Genomic DNA, 22,005 nt, shown 5'->3' with positions numbered 1-22,005 from the left:
GTCAGAAACCAGGAAAATTTCTAAAATTACTTCGAAAAAAAAAATTCTAATGATTGAATTTACAAAAATGTTAAAAATTACTACAAAAAGACTAAACTTGCCTAAAGGATACACATTACGAAATTTGAACAAAATACAAAAGTGATACAAATGACAAAATTTACAAAAATGTCAAAGATAAAAAATTTTCAATGTGACAATATTTATGAAAACGACATAATTACAAAGAAAGATAAAAGAATAAAAATTGCAAACATGACAAAAATTAAAAAATTAATTCTGTATGACGTAAATGATAAAAATTGGAAAAATTATATGAACACAGTTTCATCAATTATAAAAATTCCAAAAACCGATGAGAAGAAAAAAAACATGGCGAACATGATAAAAATACCAAAATCATAAAACTTAACATAAAGAGACACAAATGACAACAATGACAATAATGAATAAATATCAAACATGTCAAATACTATAAATGACAAATCAGCACCAACATTTGAAAAGGGTATAATAGCCATGGTCTCCAATTTTCATTCAATCATTTGAATCACGACTGCTTTGGAAGTTCACAATCGACTAACTTTTTTTGCTGCCAAAAGAAAAATTACAAGTTTCAGGTTGCTATGAAAGGCAGTAAACAAAACATTTAGACCGGTCCGCATAACAGTCAAATGAAAGAAAAAATTTTCGATTGAAAATGATTGCTTTTATTTTCATGCCTTGTTGAAAATCTTCAAATGAGTATAAAAATACAAATTATATAAAACGTTCAAGCTGTGAAAATGAATAAAAAACACCTTTTTTTTCAAATTTTGGAATTTTTCTTTGCATTTCTTTGCATTTTTCTTATCGACGTAGCAAACAGCCAAACCATAAAACAGAATAGTGTGGCCAAAATCCGGAAGCTATACGACCAGGTGCTGACCAAGTTCGACGGGTGTCTTCTGATGGACGATGAAACCTATGTCAAGGCTGACTTCGGGCAAATCTCAGGTTGAAAATTTTTCTTGGCAACGGCTTGGGAGATTTTCCAGCCAAATTTAAATTTGTTTTTGTCGACAAATTTGTACTGATGGTGGTACCAACAAAGACTTCGAAACCCGCATCAGAAAAGCCCGATTTGCGTTTGCGAGTCTCCGAAACATCTGGCGCTCACGCCAGATCTCTCAACGCAAAAAGAAAACGCTACATGTGTATGAAAAAAGATCTTGAATTCAATAATGAATAACTAAAATATAGGCAATTGTTTTTGTTCCAATGCCAATCTTTAAGTTTATCAGTTTACACAACACTTAAAATGCAATTTGAGCAAAGGATTTAGAAGATCTATGGCCAAACATGTCATTATCCCCAAAACTCCAAAACTTTCAAAATAGAAAAATGAAAAATTTGAAAAGGTATTCACTCACTTCTAAGGAGAGACTTACAAGGGTTTGTCATATGCATATACAGTACAAAAGAATGGCCATCTAGAAGATATTCATACTCCAACAAGGTTCCATAAGAAATTACGAGCTATTTTTCCATGAAAATTCCTTTTTATCGATAAAAACATATGAAAAAATAAAAGAACATAAGCCGTAAAATGATTTTTTCGAAAAAAAAAAAATAAACGGATCACCGACGAAACTTTACCCCGCAATTTTCGCTTTTTCAGGTACGAAGATGTACCAAGAGGCACTCAAAACATTAGATTTGATACAATGAATGCTTCTATAGGGTGTCCCATTACGCCTAAGTGGTCTAAGCACGATATAAAATGAACAGTATAATCACAATTTATATGGGAGCCCCCCATCTTTTTCCCATCTCTTTGCTGGAAGAAGGGAGAAGTATTGAATAATCATTGAAACGTCTCTCGTAGCCAAGTACCTCCCATGCAAAATTTGGGTTCACTTAAGTAATCCACTTTTCTCCTTCGTATCTTCGCACTGGAGGAATGAAGGGACACCGAATAAACACAGAAATATTTATCTTATCCAAAAACCATATGATACAAAATTTGATTCCATTTGCTCAATCAGTTCTCGAGATATGCAACACAAATTGTATGAAAGTCTCCCTCCCTTCTTCCCATCTTCTCATTAGAAGGAGGAAAGGGTCTCAAATAATGCTAGAATCCTTTCTCGTACACCAAATTCCTCAATTGCCAAATTTGATTCCACTTGATCGATAAGTTCTCGAGTAATGCTAAAAATTGTATGGGAGGCCTCCTCCCAATTTTCTATCTCCTCACTGGAAGGAGGGAGGGGTAGTAAAACAGTATAGAATCATTCCTCTCCGTCACCAAATACATTCCAATGCCAAATTTGGTTCCATTTGCATGGACCAGTTCTCGAGTTATTCAAACATGTTTCTTTGCCCCCTCCCAGAGAAGAGGAGGGGTCTCAAACTATTATAGGAACCTTCTCCGGCACCAAATACCCCTACAGCCAAGTTTCATACAAATCGGTTCAGTAGTTTCTGACAGACAGACAGACAGAAATTCATATTATATACTATATACACCTACTAGCTGACCCGGTAAACTTCGTTTTACCTTTAAATAAATAAATCGTTATAAATGTTTTATTTCATTCTTACGTCCTTAACTTCATCGTGCTTAATCTTACTAAATTGTACGGCTTTTCTATTTAAAGTTGATTTAGTATGGGGACCCCCCTTCCATAAAAAGTGAGATTCTTGAAACTATTATACAAACCATCTCTGACCCGAAAAATCCTCGGATACCAAATTTTACTTCATTCCGACCAACCGTTTATACGTGATGGTGTTACAAAGAAAACGCCTCCATTTTTATATATAAGAATAGACATGCTCTAAACATATGTATAACTTGAAATATAGAATTCAGAATCGTACCAAACATTCTTAATTCCCAATTTAATAGTTTAAATTTTTAATTTTATATGCTTCATATTCTGAATTTTGACGAATACAGGCTGCATAATTCAAATTTAATGTTTTGCGTAGTGTTACTGACGTAAAATTTACAGTTATGTTTTGAAGGAAAACTTGAACGACTACCTGCGTAGGGTTCACTGAATAAATTTTGAGCACTATTCAAATGTATATTGATCGAACGAGTCTAGAAGCAAAAATTTTTTTTCCTACTCACCTTACTGTTTATGGTAACGAGCCGCTACAATAAACTTCCGATATCCTGACTGGCTGCCGGCTGTCAGGTAAATTTGTTTTTATTTTTTTTTAAGAATTTTCAGCAAAGTTTTCAAAATATGCTGGATTCAATTTGCTTATCAGTAATGTTTTTCACCACTTTCTAGCTTTCTCTTTCACTTCACAGATATAGATTCCTGTGCTCCGGTTTTTTGTGCTTCCAATCAGCAGCTTATCAATGGGAGTCTTGCTCGTTCTACTTGCTGGAGCCACTACTGAATCACTTGTTTTTTTCCGCACGTTTTTGTGAGAGGTCCACGAATCAATCGGTAATGCACATATAAAAAAGTTGTGCTCAGTGCCACTTCTGGAACGAAACTAAGCTTTAATCATTCGCAACGGTTCCTTCTATATAGCAGTAGTATTAGTTAGTAGCTCTTCTATTAGTCACAGCACAAAGTTACAAGATACGAGCAGCCGTTCGCTCAAAGGGATGCTCCCCTTTGACCGGCCTCGGGCTGATGACCAGAATCGGAGCACTGCTGCTGGCACCCTGGTAGGGCCATATGCAGCTCTTCTGGGGCGTTCTAAGGGAAAAAAACAACATCAAACGACAGACGGAAGGGGCAAGATGGAATAAATCTAGGGATGGAAATTTTATCGAACTTTCGAAGAGAGCAATCGGGGCGAACAGCGGAATCGGGGGGTCCACCACATGTCCTCATTAGCATTCAGTTTGGTGAATTGTTTGGTTTGGTTGTGGTGCTGTTTTCTGGTATTTACTCCACCAGCAATCACAAACCGGCAAACGGAATGAAAAAGCAAAACACTCTCAGTAGAGACGAGATCCGATAGACGGGGGTCGTTTGTGCCGCACTGTAAAATCTCAAGAATGATTCGCTGGGGATGCAAATTAATGCGAAGGCAGATCAGAGCAGTAGGTCTTTCATTGATTGCCAGGAAGTGCCAGTGGAAAAGCACAAGCAAGAGTCAATTGATAACTGCACAAGGGTTCAACGCAAAGACGCAGACTCTTGCTGCACTGCTAGTGAAAGTTGTGTTTTTAGTTTTGTTTTCCAGAATTTTAAATATAGGTTGAATGAGAAGATTAGACCATTTTAAACTAATTTTTTCCCTCGCTTGCATGCTTTTGCGAATTATGATGGTTTAATACCAGTAATAGAACTATGATTCAATAATTACATTCTGGGATTCAAAATGAGATCTAAAACATTGAATACTTATAGCCATGGATGGTTGACTGATTTTTCAGTATTCGGGCTGATTGTCGTGAACCGTCCTGATTAAAATAAAAAAAACGTTCGATTTTGGCAACATTCGATTTTAGCAAAATGAAATTAACGGGCGTGTTGACAAAAACAGGGAAAAACAAAAAGATTATATAACAAAACAAGAATAGTGCAAAATACATTAAAAAACATGAGAAAAAAAATTAAAAAAAATACTAAAAATGGTCGGAAATTGACTAAAAATTATATTTATGATAGTTTTTTTGTAAAAATAAGAGAAAAAAATTAAGAAAAAAAACGTTCGATTTTGGCAACATTCGATTTTGGCAACACAAAATGTTCGGCCTTGTTGCGAAAAACGAACGGGGTCTGTACCCCGTATTGCGGATGTATCATGAGATTACCCGGATCGAAAAATCGGCCCAAAATCGGTAGGATTTCGAACCGTTCAACCCGAGAATCGGTTAGAATTCTGACGAGAAATCCAACCGATTTCCGACGAATTCAGTGCCCTGGTGAAACAACTTTCCTGACGACGATAAGTTTTTGCGAGTGAGCTGTCAAAACAACCTGGTCGTTTCAAGACGGAAATCGGTTAGATTTCCTACTAAAATCTAATGGTTTTCCGGTCAAAAATTGACGGTTTTCCGATCGAAATCGGACAAAAAATCCGAACGCTTTGCCCTGTTGTTTTTGTTGTTTTTCTGCCCAAATGTCAATTTCTGTTCGGATTTCAAATTTTTGAAAATAAAACAATAAAATTATTTCTATGGATAGTTTAATATATATTTTTTTTTGCAATACACAATATTTCAGCTGCATTGCTATTATTGCTAATGTTGTTCACGGTAGCTAAACTCGAAGGAGGACCACTTGCGGTCCCACTGCTGCTGCTACTCATTCCACTGCATGCAGCAGCAGCTGCAGCGACTGCCCGGTGCTGCAACAAGATGGCCCTCAGCTGGAAGGCCAACGGTGTCTCGGAATGCTCTTCGTTGTGATTTTCATCGTGTTGCCGATGACAAGATTCGTGGCTGGTGAAAATAGCAGGTTTCTGATCTTCCGATCTACGACGGTTCATGGTGCTGGAACCTTCCAATGGCGATTGGAGATGACGATGGGTTGGGATGATTGTTTGGCCCTTGATGGAGCAACATCTGCTGAAGCAGTGACGATCAGTGATGTCAACCTTCCAGATTTTGTCTGGATCTTCCAGACTTTTTGGACTTCTGCCAGACATTTTTTCAGGTTTCCAGACTTCCAGACTTTTGTCATTTCTTCCAGACAATTCCAGACTTTTGTGTTAGGACGTAAATTGTTCCTAGAAACTATGAAAATTCAAAATGGTCATGGTAGAATATGACAGGAAATGATTAGAATTTATGAATTATGCATTCAGAAGTGGTTGAAAAAGCTATTAATTATCAAAGAATATTTAAAGAAGGTAGTGTCAAGGCAGCCTTGGTTTAGTATTAGTACATACAGCGACGTCACAATCACGAAAAATCTGTTAATTTACTAGGAAATTTGCATTTTTTGTTGATAACTCGGAGAATTTCTGGAAATTTTCCACTTTTAAAACATGTTATTCTAGAAGGATACTTGCTCTCCAAGATCGGTACGAAAAAAGTTGGATTTTCGAGTTAGTTTTATATAACATAGACCATCGAAGTTCGAAAAAATGGTGTATTTTCCCTACTCAAATTTGCAAAACTTTAAAATTAATTCAAAGTTTTCCATGAAAATGATCAAGTTAGTGCAGTTTAAGATCCTTATTACAATAAAGTTATCAAAAAACAAACTTTTACACAAAACCACAATTATTTATTGGCATTTAAGTAAATCAAGTTAACAATCTTCAATTGATGTTAGTTGTTCTACATAAGAATTGAATATGGTAAACCAGTTTGATTAAAATCATGACAATAAGTTGAACTCTCAATAAATATCAGCTAGACCTTTTTGAAGCTGATTTTTTTTTTCGTTATTGCACGTTTTAGCTTCAAGATGATATTGCATACATTATTAAAATGAGAAAAAAAAAACATAATGCGATCTTCAAAGGACCAAACAATTTCATAACATAGTGAAATGGAGGCCTTACAACACAATCAAAAAGAAATTGGAATTCATTTTCTTTCTAAAACGGGTTTTTTTTCTTTGAAATTTCTGCCATTCGCATTTAAATTTTTTATACATTCCTTTGTGCGACGTCATAAAAAATCCAATATGGCTCTCGATACTACCTTATTTGAATATCCCTTGATTATTATGGCAAATGCTTCAAGATGTAGTCCAACAGAACATGGAACTGATGATAGTTACAGAAACATACGATTTGTGGTATCTGCAACATGGAGATCTGGAGACCAAAAAAAAAAAAAGGTCACCACCTTCAAAAGTAAGCTATCCAGACATTTTCAGACATTTCCAGACATTTTTGCAAAATCTTCCAGACTTTTTCGAAAAACAGTTGGCAACCCTGGTGACGATTGTGGTGGCACAACTTCGAGTTATGCTTCGAGCGTTTCGATGGGAAGCTGGTTTTCGGTTGTATCCTCAAATTTTGTTGGATCCGGTTCCAATTCACCCGAACCAGTCTAACTTGTTCTACCGGGTTCTCGACATTTGGAAGTCCTCCTCCAAGGTTATCTATTGAGTCAAGAAAGAAACAAGAACAAAACAAAAACAACACGCGTTACTATACTATGGTTAGGCTACGCTACCGAATCGGACTTACCCGTATCGAGGTGCAATCCAGTATCATGTCGATCACCTCCCGGCTAGGGTTACCTTGTGCAGGGAAGAGAGAACAGGAAAGGTCCTCCACGGAAAAGCATAGACGACAACGACAACTTTCATCCACAACAAGCGCTAAAGCTGAGGCTGCTGCTGATGGTTGTTCCATTTTCGCTCGATGATGGTTTCCTTCCACTGCAGCTCCAAACAAACGGAACCAGTTTCATGATACTGCTGCTCCTGCGGTTTCAAAAAAGATTTCAGCCGCGCACGCACGTACCTGCCGACCGAACCGATGAGAAAAAATAAATATTTGACGTACGTTTCGAATCGTTTTCGATTGACAGTTTAGCCAGTGATGTCAACCTTCCAGATTTTGTCTGGATCTTCCAGACTTTTTGAACTTTCGTCAGTTGGCAGTTGGCATCTCTGGTCCCGCCAAGTAAAACTGACAGAATTCGAATCGAAACCGAACCGATTCGAACTGATCGATTTTGATTTCTGTCATTGTATGGCAGCGGAGAAATGGTCGGGAAAATCCAAGAGAATTCGAAGGGAAACCGGATAGATTCAAACTGACAACTAATAGTTTGACAGTAATCGGTCCGGTTGCGATGTTCGTTCCGATCCGGGTAACAGTAATTTACAGCATTGAAAAGAATAGCGAAAGCCACCATCTTGGATTAATGATGGCGTCAGAAAGCGAAGTTCGACTTCTTCTAGTTTAGTCCTTTCATTCAATACCCATAATGTGGAGCAGTGGTTTTCAAAGTGGTCCCTACCGTCTTGGGGGCGTTGAGAGCTTCCAGAGGGGCGGTGAGCTCAATGTTGAAATTTGAAGGGCGTTGGAAAGGCTCAGGGGGGGGCGGTGAGGTTGTAATTAACATTTTCACAAATCACGAAACAACGTAGATGTGTAATAACAACGAGTAAGTTCGATGCAAAAAATTAAATTACGTTACAAAACTGTACAACAGGCTGAACATTAAAACAAATTTTGGTTCCAGTATCTCAATGATTATTTTTAGATGTAAATTTAGGATTTTTTTATATTGTCACAGATTTTGTATTCGCTCCACATGTTAATCTTGTTTGGTAAGATTATTTTGGGTTATATGGGAGAGTGGGGAATCATGGGCCATTTTTTTTCTTTGTTGCATAACTTCTTTAAGATAAAAGATAAAATGAAAATAAAAAATGGTGAGATTTTCTACAAGGTTTCTAAGGTATCAATTGGCAATTTTTTCAAATTTTTAATAAGTTATTTTCGTCGAGTTATGACTGTTTGAAAAAAAGTAATATTTTTTGGATTTTGAAAAATGGTGGGGAATCGTGGGCCACCAAATCCAAATTGACCAAATAACATGCAGAGCTTATGAGTTGACACAAATCTGTAATTTCATAATTCATTTCGATATTTTAAAGCTATTTCAGATGTAGAAATAAAAAAGTGACATGTGTATGATCGAATAGATTCGAAAACCTGGCTCGCGAACGTTTTGCAAAATTCCTTATATGGAATGGACAAAACATTTTTCTCGACCCTTCATTTGGCACAAGAGAACTTTACAGATAGGTAAAATGTATTTTAAGTTTTGAATGTGTATAGAAACATAATCACTACATAATGATATAGATGACCCAAGACGTGTGGCCCACGATTCCCCACAAGCTATGATTTGCAAATTGGTTGCGTTTGAGTGACTTTTTGATGTTTCATCAAAAATTCATTTTCCACGTGAAAGAACATGGCAAAACTCATACCATTAGCGTATGAGCATATTTTTGTTACGAAGTTCAGGTTCTCCATCAATGCAATCAGCTAGTCCTTTTCTAATTTTGTAAGTAAATTTTTTTAACTTTTTTTTGCTTGATAAATAAACGAAGCATATCATGCGTATTTAAGTCAACACTATCAAGCAAAATATACCTGAGCAAAGCGACGACGATGACAGTTGGATTGAGATTTTTATCTCAACACACATCTGAGATATTCAAAGTGGCCCACGTTACCCCACTCTCCCCTACTTAAACTAGAATTATTTTAGATGGCAATGCTTGATTTTCTTTAAAATGTAGGTATTTTTTCAAAAAATCTGCTTAACAGAAAATACCTCCAAAAAATATGCATAAAAGGCGTCATCTGTGATTTAGTATGTAGATTTTTTTTGAAAGAAAATATGTAAGAATTATTTTAGATTAGAGAATTTTTATTTTAAGTTATTATTTGTTCATTTTTATTTCAATCGATTCAAAAAATCAATTGTGCCATTTGCCATGGATAAACTTATAATCTTTTCGGTTATCACTAATAGATATAGCCTGGATTCCGCTATTAGAATCTAATTTTAACTTTAAGACCCATGAATGCTAATACTATTCTTACGTTATTTTACCGGCTTGGAAGTATTTAATTTGTATCCAATAATGCAATTTAGTTATCAACACAAATGCAAATTAATAGTGAATAAAAATTTGTTTTACCGGAATTTAGGATATATGATTTAATATCAAAATAATTCATTAGTTTAAGTAGGTGTCTTGGAAACTTTACACAAAATTAAGTGTTTACCGGAGGTTTGTAGCAAAATGAGACTTTTAGAGCCAAAAGGCTATAAGCTAAGATTGCCAGATTGCCCAGTTTTATTCAGATTTGCCCGGATATTTGATGAAAAATTCGACAAAACCCTGGTCAGGTCCGGTAGCGCCCAGATTTTGCCCAGAATTATTCACTTCATTTGCCAAAACAAACAAAATTAAAACAAATGGTGTTGTTAAAATTTTTATCTATGCATCCAAAAACAAATTTTTTGAGCACATTTTATGGAAATACCCATGAAAAGTTTTTTGAATGCGATTAAAAACTGCTGATAAATAATGACGGAAATTTGTTTTTCAAGTTTTTTTTCTTGATTTTTTGTTAAGAAATTCCTGGGTTTTGACATAATTTGCCTGGATATTACCCGGGTTATTGGTCGACAATTTTGAAATCAAATGCCCGGATATGGTAGATTTTCAGATAAAATATCTCGGCAACCTTAGTATAGTGCATTAAAGCTAATTTTGAGAAAACGTGCTTTTAATTTGTTATGTTTGGTCATTTTCCATATATTTTTCAAAAAATTACGCTTTTCTTTCGAACAAAATAGTGTGTAAATGCTAAAAATCTGAAAAATCATGAAATATATTTCGAAATATTAGAAATGTTTGACCATTTTTTAACTTATTACCTCCTACCTTTTTGACTCTGAGGGCTTTATATAAATTTGAATGAGTTTTGAATTAAGCCTTACAACAACGTGAAACCAAAAGCTAACGACTTTTCAAAGATCCATATTTTCATTTTTTAATAGGTTTTCGCCCAGGAGAGCGTTGACTTTGCAAAAGGGGGCGGTGAGTGAAAAAAGTTTGAAAACCACTGATGTGGAGGGTCTCATGCTGTTTTCAGTGATTGAAATCATTTAAAGTTCAGTGGAACCCGCCATCTTGGATTTTATGATGTCGTCGGATAGCGAAATCCGACTTCTACTAGTTTAGCTATTTCTCTCAATACTCATATTGTGGAGTTTCATTTGATCTCCATTGATTAACAGCATTTCAAAGTTCAGCGGAATCCGTCATCTCGGAAAGGAAAAATTCGACTTCTTCTTGTTTAGCCCTTTCATCTAATACCCTTTACTCTTGGTGGTTTAATGCAAATTTTTGTCATTTACAGCATTTAAAGTTGGGTGGAAGCCACCATTTTGGATTTCAAGATGGCGTCAGATAGTGAAATTCAAATTCTACTGGCTTAGCCCTTTCACCCAATACTTATGATATTGGTAGGGTTTCATGCGATTTTAAGTCATTTACAACATTTTAAAGGTCAGCGGAAGCCGCCATCTTGGATTTTAAGATGGCGTCAGACAACGAAATTTGACTTCAACTCATGGTTTATTTCAAGGGTCATTCACAACCAATCCCTTTTCATTCAAAAAATCTGTCTTCATTTATTGTACTACTAATGATTAACAACTCAGAAATGAGGGACTCATCGTAAGCGTGTCATTGGTAAGCTTATTTGACCATAAAAAAAAACTATTAAGCATTGAATTGACTGACGCCAGCCATGTTGGTTCCAAAATCGAAGGGCACAAAATGACGCCATGTTGATGGATTCACAATGCAAGTATTTAAAAAAATATTTTTTCAGGCCTATTTTCCATCAATTCCATCATGATTGACCATCAGATTTAAGGAGGCACATTTATTTTAAGATATTATCACAGAGAACAGACGTACAAGCTCGAACAGAAAATCTTCCAAAAAGTGTGTAAAATTTCAAATGCTGACATTTAAAAAATACGTCAGAAATTGACTTGAAATAGTGCCATCTATTGCGCCGTTCAAAAGTTACAAATCAAATTTTCAAGTGGCCAATTTTCGAAAAGGCCCAGCCAAAAAACAAATAAAAATGTTCAAAATTATCGTTGGAAATTTTACACACGTTTCGTGAACTAGCTTGTATATCTGTTCTCTGTGATATTATTTCATACACATTTTACCTAAAACTTTGACTGACAGTAGAAAAGAAGCTCATAATATGGTTAATAAAACATTTGTTTTTGGGCTATTAATTTTACCAGATCATATCTCAATAATTATAATTATCATTCATCAACCATCATGGTTGCTGGGAAAATTAAAAAAAAAAAAGGTCCGAGAAATCACAGAATCGAAAAAAAACAAAAATTGCTATAATAATAGCTTTTTAAAAGCTTTGGTGACCAAAATTTCAAAGCATGATAGCCAGATTTTAGCTTTATTAAAGTTCTAACGAAGTTTTGCTGACCATAAATTGTTACTTGGGATAAGCTTACTAAGAAAAATGAAAAATCTCTAACATGCAGACGCATTCGTCATGGTGGGAAGTAGCTCCTGGAACTGTTATTCGGTGGCACTGTGATTTTTTTTTGTCTTCAACTATGAAAAAACCCTAGGTAGCAGATTCGGTAGCATTCCTGAAAATGTCACTCAACTACTTACTTTTTACTGGAAGATTCAACACTCGATAACTTGACAAAAACAACAACTCTTTCACCGAGTCTGCCAACTACTAGCAAAAACTAGTTAAACGACCGTGCTCAGTCCCACAATGAGCAAAGCCAGCAAACTTTTCAGCGTAAAGTACTAATTCCGAGTGACACGATAATCACCGCTAAGTACGGGGTAGCCACCTTGCTGTTTGGGTTCAAAGGTTTGTCCGTTGTGGCTGGGATGATGAATACTCGCTGCGTCACCATCTTCCTCATTTGTTTTGCTATAGGAGATCTCGGAACCGGTGCCTCATTTTTCCAAAGGATAGTGAATTTAGTGGATGTCGAAAGATCATCATCTCCGGTTTTCGCTGTAATTATTTCCATCGCACATGTACTAAAATCGTATTTCTAAAATTTCTAAAATAGGCCGCTCGAAAAATTTACGCTAGAATACATTTACATATCTATATCTGAACTGCCGGTTGATTAGTCAGTTCAGAGTCCACCAGTCGTCTGTTGAAGTAATAATATTGCACATATGAACCTATACCTATAGGAAACGCAACGTTTGACTAAACTGCCATCTTGCGCACAAAAGCTACTCAGATGCCGATGAAAACTTAATTGAGCGCCTCAACGGCTTAACCAGTGGTGATTAGAATATGATGCAATCAGTAATTTTTCATCATTCACGACCTTTTGGAAAATTATCATTTGCACAGAATTGCATCTTCCACGGCGATAACATCGAAGGAATTATCTTTCCGGGCTGAACAACAGAACGCCATAATGAATGAGTAATAAGTGCGCACGCCGCCGATGCTCGTGCTGTGTGACTGCTAATTTCCTTTTTTTTCAAGCATTCGACCTACTTTCGTGACGGTTATAATTTAAAATATAAACCTCAAACCAAAATTCATAATATTTCTTTTAAAAATTGAATATCAACACCAATCATGAAACATGAATCATCAAATTTCGGATTCGGTTTTAAAATTCTCACAAAAAGTTTTAAAAATCTAAATTTTACATTCTAGTTTTTTTTCGAAAAATTACTAAAATGATATTAAGTTGTATTGTAAGTATATGAAAAACTACATACGTACTCAACTCAAAACATGACACAATTCAAAACGTAGCAATGACAAGAATTACAGCCACGATAAACATTATCAAAATGATACAAATGACCAAAATCATAAATTTAAAACAAAAAATTATAAGAGTGTCAAAAAATACACAAATATATAGAAAATTTAAAAAGAAGGAAAATGACAAAACGACAAGGCTAGCAATGACTAACAAAACACAACACAAAATTAACTGTCAGGCAAAAATGACTTAAATGATAATAATGACAAACCTCTAGCAAAAAAAAAATAAGGAAAAAATGCAAAAAGGAAAACTATACAGCATAGATGATGAAATTAAAAAAATGTTAAAATGTTCAACTGACAAAAAAAACATAATATTCTTAAATTACAAAGCTGATAACAACGTTGAAAATCTTCATTCACATTACAAAAACGATTAAAATGACCAAAATTTAAAAATAATACTCAAAACGACAAATAAAGGGTGTCCAGTCCACGATGAAATTGCAACATACAAAATTGATTCGCAAAATTCGAGTTTTCATCCGATTGCCACCAAATCCCGGCCATAAAATTCTGCACAACCTGTGAATCAACCGTTTTTTGCATGTAAACCCATAATCCTTTCATCAGTTTCTCAACTCTCTTCACAATCTCAGGTCGTATAAGAAGGTGCTGCTTTATAATCACCCAGTTCATCAAGACCAAAACTATAAGGCTGGGCTTCAGAGGTGCCAGGTCGTTTTGTAAAAAATCAGGACACCGCGAAGAAAAAATCAGGATTTTTCAGGACACCACCAAATTGGTGAAAACAAAATGCAGTTCTGCTTAGATTGCATAACTAAAGGCAAAATATAGGTGCTGAAGACGCCTCGAATTATGCAACTGAAGCGAGAATAACCTTGGCTGGCCTGCAGCTAATATCAAAATACCTCATTTAAATGTCATTTAAATCAAAGAATCTATTGGTTTAACTGGTTAAACTATTTTATTTAAGATTGGTTTGATGTTCTTATCATTTAACAATAAATTTAGTATGATTTGGATATTTTCACAAAATCAGGACAAATCAGGACATTTTAAGGGCCATTTTTCAAAAATCAGGACAAATCAAGCATTTTTGAAAAATCAGGACGGTGTCTCGAAAATCAGGACAAATCCTGATAAATCAGGACACCTGGCACCCCTGCTGGGCTTCGAACGTTCAAGGTACAAAAGGCCCCTGATCCGCCAAACGAGGAATTTCTTCGCAAATTTGGACAACTTCTAAGGGCGGACATGCTGATCTTATCCTTGGCCGTGAAAAATAGGTTACCAGGGATCTTTTTGAAGTCGGCCTTCACATATCTTTCGTCTTCCATGATGCAGCATTCAACTTTCGTCAGCATGTTGAAGAACAACTTTCTGGCACGGGTTTTGACGAACTTGTTCTGCTTCTCGTCAAGATAGGGACCTTTGTACCTTGAACGTTCGAAACCCAGCCTCAGTTTTGGCCTTGTTGAACTGGGTGATTATAAAGCAGCACCTTCTTAAACGACCTAAGGTTGTGAAGACAGTTGAGAAACTGAAGAAAGTACGGGTTTACATGAGAAAAAACGGTTGATTCACAGGTTGTGCAGAATTTTATGGCCAGGATTAAGGCCAAGGTGAGGGCATTTTCGTATGGACTGTAAATAAATTACAAGTAAAATTTTAAAATGAAGTTTAATAATTATTTTTTAATCCCTGAAAATGTGGTGGCAATCGGATGAAGATTCGAATTTTGCGAATCAATTTTGTGTGTTGCAATTTTATCGTGGACACCCTTTAAAAAACAAAATGAAAGAGGCTAAAATTAACAAAACTACAAATACTACAAACTCCATAAGACTACACGCAGGCTTTTGAAATAAAACAAAACTGATTTTGATTCAAAACATTAATTTTTTTGAACAAAACCTCTGTTTTATTTGAATTAAAGAATTTCACTTTTGATTCAAGGAATAATTTTTTAAGGAGAGAGTTAATTCTTTAACTAAATATTTTTAGACTTTGGTTTTGAATAAATTATTTGATTCTAAGTAAATGGTTTAATTGCTTATTTCTTTTGAAACAAAGTAATCTTTTTTTAATCAAAGAAAAATTAAATGGAAATGACAAAAATTAAAAAATTAACAAAATTGATGAAAATGGCCAGCATGCCAAAAATGATAAACATGACAAAAATGACAAAAGTGACAAAAAATTTAAAACAAAAACCAAAATGACAAAGTTTGCCAAAATGGCAAAAAAGGCAAACATGACATAAATGGCCAATTCGAAAAAAATGACAAAATGACGAAAAGACAAAAAAAAATTACAAGAATGACATTTTTTTAATTATTAAATGATAAAAATAATGAAGATTATAAAGAATAAAATAATACAAAAATACAAAAAAAAACACATAAAAAAATTCCAAGAATGGCAAGAAAAGCAATTATCCACTATAATGACTAAAATTACAAAATTGATCAAATGGATAATATATCAAAGTTTTACAAAAAATACAGTGAGCGAAATAAGAATAGTACCACTATGTGTTTTGCTTGTTAAAAAATGAATGATTGAAAATTACGAGAATTTTCTTCCACAGTTTGTTCTGAATTGCTTAACGGATAAATCAAGCATAAGTTTACTTTTTTTGGACGTAGCAATTGGCATTGAGAACCAAAAATGTGAAAAAAGGGTGCGAAATAAGAATAGAACCACTTGAGTTTTTCTAACAAAAACAAGATTATTTTTTAAAATTTACTGTGTAAAAGTGAATAATAATGCTTCTTCGAGTTATTTGAATACATAACTGCATTTTAGGAGTTTTCCAGAATTCCAAAGGTTTTCAAAGGTTTAAAAATGGGGGTTTTAAGATATGCTCCTCTAGCGTTAAGGAATTAGACATTTGAGCTGTAATTCTTTATCAAATTACTAACTTTTTCATTAAAATGACGTGAAATGATGAAACAAACATTCAGGATTAATTTTTAATCAGGAAAAATAGGTTAGAAATCAAAAACTTTGATTTTGTTCAGCAAACCACACTTTTTCGCAGTTTCAAGTCGTAGATGGCAGCACTATCTTGCAGTTAAAACCAAATTTAGTCTCAATATTGATTTTCCAGGCTAATTCAGGCCCATATTCATCATTTTGAGGTATTTTCCTATCACAGTTTCGTGGAAGATCACGCTGCAGAAAGCTTTTTCGGATTTGCAAAAGAATCATCAGCACAAAAATGTACAACCGCCAAAATTCCTGCTCATCTCAAATTCCGATTCAATTGCAAATCATACCAAAAATACTGCTAGTCGTCTAGTCCATGAAGCTCCATCGCAAAGTATAACTTCATTCTACACAGCAAGATAAATTCGTGTAATTTTAGATCGAAAACGATGCACGAAAACGGAACATCGCTTTTGATCTAAATTTCTACGGCGAGCGTGTAAATTTAAATCGAAAACAATGCACGAAATCGGATGCCATAAACTGTCGTGTAAAAATACACAGGGATGTAAATTTCAAAATATATTACCGTAAATATAGTGAACCTACATGTAAGAGAAGCGACGTCCAAAACAAAAAATTCCAATCGATACAAAAGAACTGTCAAAATCGATTCCAATCGATCCGAGCTTTTGTCGTAGCACTTTTACCTTTCTTATTGAAAACTCAACCAAGGAGAGTGTTGCGATTGTTGTTTTAGGTAAAACAGATAATTTTAAAGCTCGTCATATGAATTTATGATAAGGTGCAGTTTTTTTCAGTGCTTCGGTGGATCGTGTTCCAAGTTAGAAAACTATCTGATTGTTAACGAAATTCCAGTCATTCATACCGTTTATCGCGATCCTTCGGGCATCCAATTCAATGTTGTTTTGTTGGATTAGAGGAGCGTTCACTTTAGAGCTTGAAAATTGAAGCGAAAAAAAGTGCTGAGGATTTTTTACCCAAGATTTCGGCTATGTTGCCACATATTTCATTTTAAGAGGGATCAGACGTCGCTTCTCTTATATGGAGGTTCACTACGTAAATACTGGAAATCTTTATTAAATATTCATATTTTTAATATAGCATGTTTTTAAAAAAATTCGCCACATGAGTCGTTTCAATTAACTTTTATTTCTAATACTTCATGCATTAAAAAATCACCCCCATAACGGTCAGGGTCAGACTGGATTTATTGTTTTATTCGATGATTCGATGACACGAGACAAATTCGACATCATCCCTGAAATCGGAAGGGCATTTTTGAGTTCCACTATTTTATTTCATTTATCTAACTTACCACTTTTTAATTCAACAATCTGAAAGAGTTTTCACCGCGAGGGATTCAACGTTAACTGCGGAAGAAATTTTGGCTACATACACGCACAATAAACCACAACCTCGAGTCAGAGTATAAACAAACTTACGTCGCGAATGAAATGAAAACAATGAATCTGTCATGTTTGACATTATTTTCGGTGTAATTTTATATTAAGAAATATTTTTAAGATCAGGGCATGTAAGTTAGAATCATACAAATTTAATTTTATACCAACGAACCAAAAATAGATCGAAAAGAGTGTAAAACTACATCTTATTTGAATTACATTGGTGAAAAAATAGATCACTCTTGTTTTAGATTGCGTATACTTTTAGAAATTTTTTGCTGTGTAATAATCGGTCCAAAAAATTCACTTTAAGTGACCTTGATGCAGTTCTAATTTTTTTTTTTTTTTTTGATTTAGTGATTTTAGAATCTCCAAAGCGCTCGCACGGTACATGTATTTATTTCTTGACCAAAATCATCCAGCACTCCCTATGAATCCCGGTTATTCGAAAATGGGCATCAACATGGTTAAATGGCAAGATAGTGCTGCCATCTATGACTTAAAACTGACCATTAAAAAAATATTAGTATTTTTAAATTCCAACCTGCTTTTTGAATTCAAACTCAGACTCAAATCTATGTTTCATCATTTTGCATCATACTTATGAATGTTAATGAAGAAATCAAGCAGTTTGATAAAATTTCATATCTCAAATATCTTATTCCTTAACGCTAGAGGAGCATCTCTTAAAACCCCCATTTTAAAGCCTTTTAAAACCTTTGGAATTCTGGAAAACTCCTAAAATGCAGTTATGTATTCAAATAACTCGAAGAAGCATTATTATTAACTGTTACACAGAATTTTTTTTAAAATAATCATGTTTTTTTTAGAAAAACTCAAGTGGTTCTATTCTTATTTCGCACCCTTTTTTCACATTTTTGGTCCTCAACGCCAATTGCTACGTCCAAAAAAAGTAAACTTATGCTTGATTTATCCGTTAAGCAATTCAGAACAATCTGTGGAAGAAAATTTTCGTAATTTTCAATCATTCATATTTTAACAAGTAAAACACATAGTGGTGCTATTCTTATTTCGCTCACTGAACTAAAATTACAATAAAAATATTTTTAAAAAAATGTTACCCAAAATCGACTTTCTGGAACAGCCGGTTTTCCGGAAAACGACTTCTGGCCAAAAATTTGTTGCGAGATAACACAAAATCGCTACTTTCATGAATGTTTAAGTCATTTTGCATCGAACTTTAAATTTAGGACATTTTTAGAGAGGTCGACTAACGACTTAATGATTTAATATAATTGTTTTTCGGCTTATCAGTTTTTATTTTCTTGATCCTGTGGAGCTTACCATCATGACTCAAGCAAGCTGATAACTATATTGGTAGCAATTTTGGAAATTAAACCGCTTTAAAAGTTTAATCACAAAAAATCATACGAATAATCCAAACAAGTTTAAAAAACGATTAGAGAAGAAAAAAGTGAACAATAAGCTTCACATAAGCATAGCAATTTTACAAAAACGATAGATTATTAGTAGAAGAACAGAATAACACACATTTCTTAGAAATATCTAAATTATTAAAATAATTAAATTCCCCTGATGAAGATGGGAATCAGCATCGAAACGTAGGATCAATCAAAACATTGTTCCAAGAAAATAAAGACTAATATGTCGAAAAACACTGACCCCTAAATCAAGTCCGATAGAGCTGATATTTCACACAGGTCACTTTTTTGGGACAATCTACAAAATGTTTATGGTCGGTTTTCAAAATTTGATCATGACATTTTCCCGTACATCCATTGCCACCCTAGAGTACCACCGAAAACCTTTCTCCTTTGATGTGATTAAAAAAACCGGGAATAGAAATTCAAAAATTCACAAAAAAAGAAATATTCCAAAAATGCAAAATGTCCAAAAATTACAGAAAAGCTAAATTGACTAAATTCGCTCAAGTAAAAAAAAATTGAAACATATTATGAAAATGATCAAAATTACAAATGCGATATAAATGCAAAAATGATAAAAAAAAATCAACATTGCAATGCCGTGAATCTCAAGTATTACGAATGACGAAAATAACGAAATTTTTAATAATAACAAACAATAATGACAAAAACACGCAAGTTACAAAAATAACCAAAAAAATAACAAATTATTAAATTATAAAAATTTAAAAAACAGACAAAAAATGCCAAGATGAAAAAAATGTAAAAAAAGAAAAAAATAGCAAAAAGACAAAAATTACATGAATAACAAGGTTGTCACAAATACCAAGAATGGCACTGAATATCAAAATGACGGATAGACAAAAAAGATTTGAATAATAAAACCGACTAATCTCGAAAAAAATTCAAAGCTATACAGCTACAAAAATTTCATAACATAACATAGATGATGGAAGCGACCAAAATTAAAACAGAAAATGACACAAATGACAACAATTACACAAATGAAAAGCATGACCAAAATGGGTAAAATGACAATAGTGACAAACATGACAAAAATGACCAAAATTACTTAAACTTCTATAGTGACAAAAATTTAAGAAGGGACAAAACTGTCGAGAAGTGACAAACAATTTCGAAAAGGCGAAAGCATCGATGAAAGATTTCAACGACTTTAGTTATTTAGATACGTAGAAAAATTCTCAATCGTAAGCATCTGTAGTCGAACAACATGTCACTTTTCTCTACGTAAGTACCCACTGGGTTAGAATTGAGCGCCATTTGCGACCCCTGAGCTGGTTATCAGCCATCAGAACCGGAGATTATTCTCCCATTTATTACTATGAACACTTTCGCTTAATCCGGGAGCAGAAGGTCGTGTGCTACTATCTACTCATCATAGTACACCGTCGACTTAAGTTCGTGTGTCGGCTTTGAAATTTCACCATATGTATTCCGGTCGCCAATTACCTACCATGCAGTCGCTTCAAACGGTTAATTCAATGAACGACTCGAACGAACGAATGAATGATGATGGGTAAGCATGACCAGCTCATTCTCGATCTGTGCGCTTGTAAACTTGTAGGTATGTGGACGACACTTACTATGTACTTGGTGGTCTGGGGGGTTTGTGATGAAATTCGATTCGTCACTGCACGCGTCAACTTTCGCAATCTTCTTTCAAACCGGAAATCGGAACATTCAATCATACGGATCGACACGAACGACGCTATGTTTTTCCCGCGGTAACTGACACTTGTCTTATCCCACAGGAACGGACGATGAAGAGGGAGTTTTTTTTTCGACCCGGAAATCTTCCGAACAGGCGCGACCGATGCAAGAATTCGTTAGAAACTGACTGACCTCTGTCTCTGGCTGGCTGGTGGCGGCACTTCTGACTCGTTGATGGTAAATACTCGAACATCGTGTACCGCACAAAAACCACTGCAAAACGATCGACCAGAACGAAAGCTTCGCCAAAGGTATGGAGGTAAAGGTCGCATTCAAATGTTGTTGGAGCGGAATTGCTCCAACCGCACTAACAAGCGAGCTCCCAGCCATCGTAATGGGGGGAAGTCTTAAGTCTAAGTTGCTGCCACACGGGCTGGCGCATTGAGAAGGTATTCATTCAAACTTGAAGAGAAGAGAAAAAACAGCAAAAACATCATTAGGAAACCTCATTTAGGCTTCAACTAACAAACTGCGATTACACCAACCCACCTAGACGTGCACAGTAAACGAAAATTACCGAGTTCGGTAATTTTTTTACCGAAATCCTAACATGTGGAGTTCGTTAAACCGTTCGGTAATTTTTCTCATGGCAGAGAAGTGACAGCTGTCAAATATTACAGACCTTTTTCGGTAAAACTTTACCGAACCTCGGCTGATCATATCTAAGATCATCTGTCAAATTATGACAGTTGTCAACGTGACAGTTTGCTATATTACCGAACAACCGGTATTGTTGAACCAAAATGCCTGTAATTATAGCCGAAAGGTCGGTAATGTTTAAAAGGAAAACTATAAAAGCTCGGTAGTATATACCGAACAACTGGTAGAATTTACTGTAATACCTTAATAAATTACCGAAAACCTGAAATTATTACCGAAATACCTGTAATTTTTACCCAATTATCTAGAACAATTACCGAAATACCGTAATTTTTTTTACCGAAAAGCTGTAAATGTTTGGTATTATTTACCGAACGACCGGTATAAGTTACCGAAATACCTGTTACTATTACCGAAATGCCGGTAAATATTCTCTAAATGCCGGAAAATTTAGGTAAAACTTACAGAAAAATCGGTAACTTTTACCGAAAAACCCGTAATTTTTACCGAAATTTCAGTAATTTTTACCGACATACCGGTAATATTTAACGAAAACCGTAAAATTTTCGGTAATTTTTACTGATACCCGTAAAATGTTCGGCACTTTCAGCTTACACAGTAAACGAAAATTACCGAGTTCGGTAATTTTTTTACCGAAATCCTAA

The 22,005-nt window shown here is 34.7% G+C and overlaps 1 protein-coding gene across 3 annotated transcripts in view; it reads right to left on the bottom strand.

Moving 5' to 3' along the window:
• LOC129747436 (alpha-tocopherol transfer protein-like) overlaps positions 1–20,870 on the bottom strand; it is a 47,403-nt gene extending 26,533 nt beyond the window's left edge. Inside the window, exon 1 of one of the 3 annotated variants that reach the window (XM_055741663.1) lies at positions 20,614–20,870. The gene's annotated coding sequence lies outside the window, so the exon portion shown is untranslated. Of the gene's footprint in view, positions 1–3,121; positions 3,622–12,134; positions 12,224–20,613 lie in introns of those variants that run through there. The other 2 variants (XM_055741664.1, XM_055741662.1) reach the window with 2 other exon arrangements.
• Positions 20,871–22,005: the final 1,135 nt, after the last annotated feature.

This window comes from Uranotaenia lowii, chromosome 2, assembly GCF_029784155.1.
Source record: "Uranotaenia lowii strain MFRU-FL chromosome 2, ASM2978415v1, whole genome shotgun sequence".
NCBI classification, from domain to species: domain Eukaryota; kingdom Metazoa; phylum Arthropoda; class Insecta; order Diptera; family Culicidae; genus Uranotaenia; species Uranotaenia lowii.
Note: the sequence above shows the minus strand (reverse complement) of the source record. Positions and strands in the feature narration are given on the sequence as shown.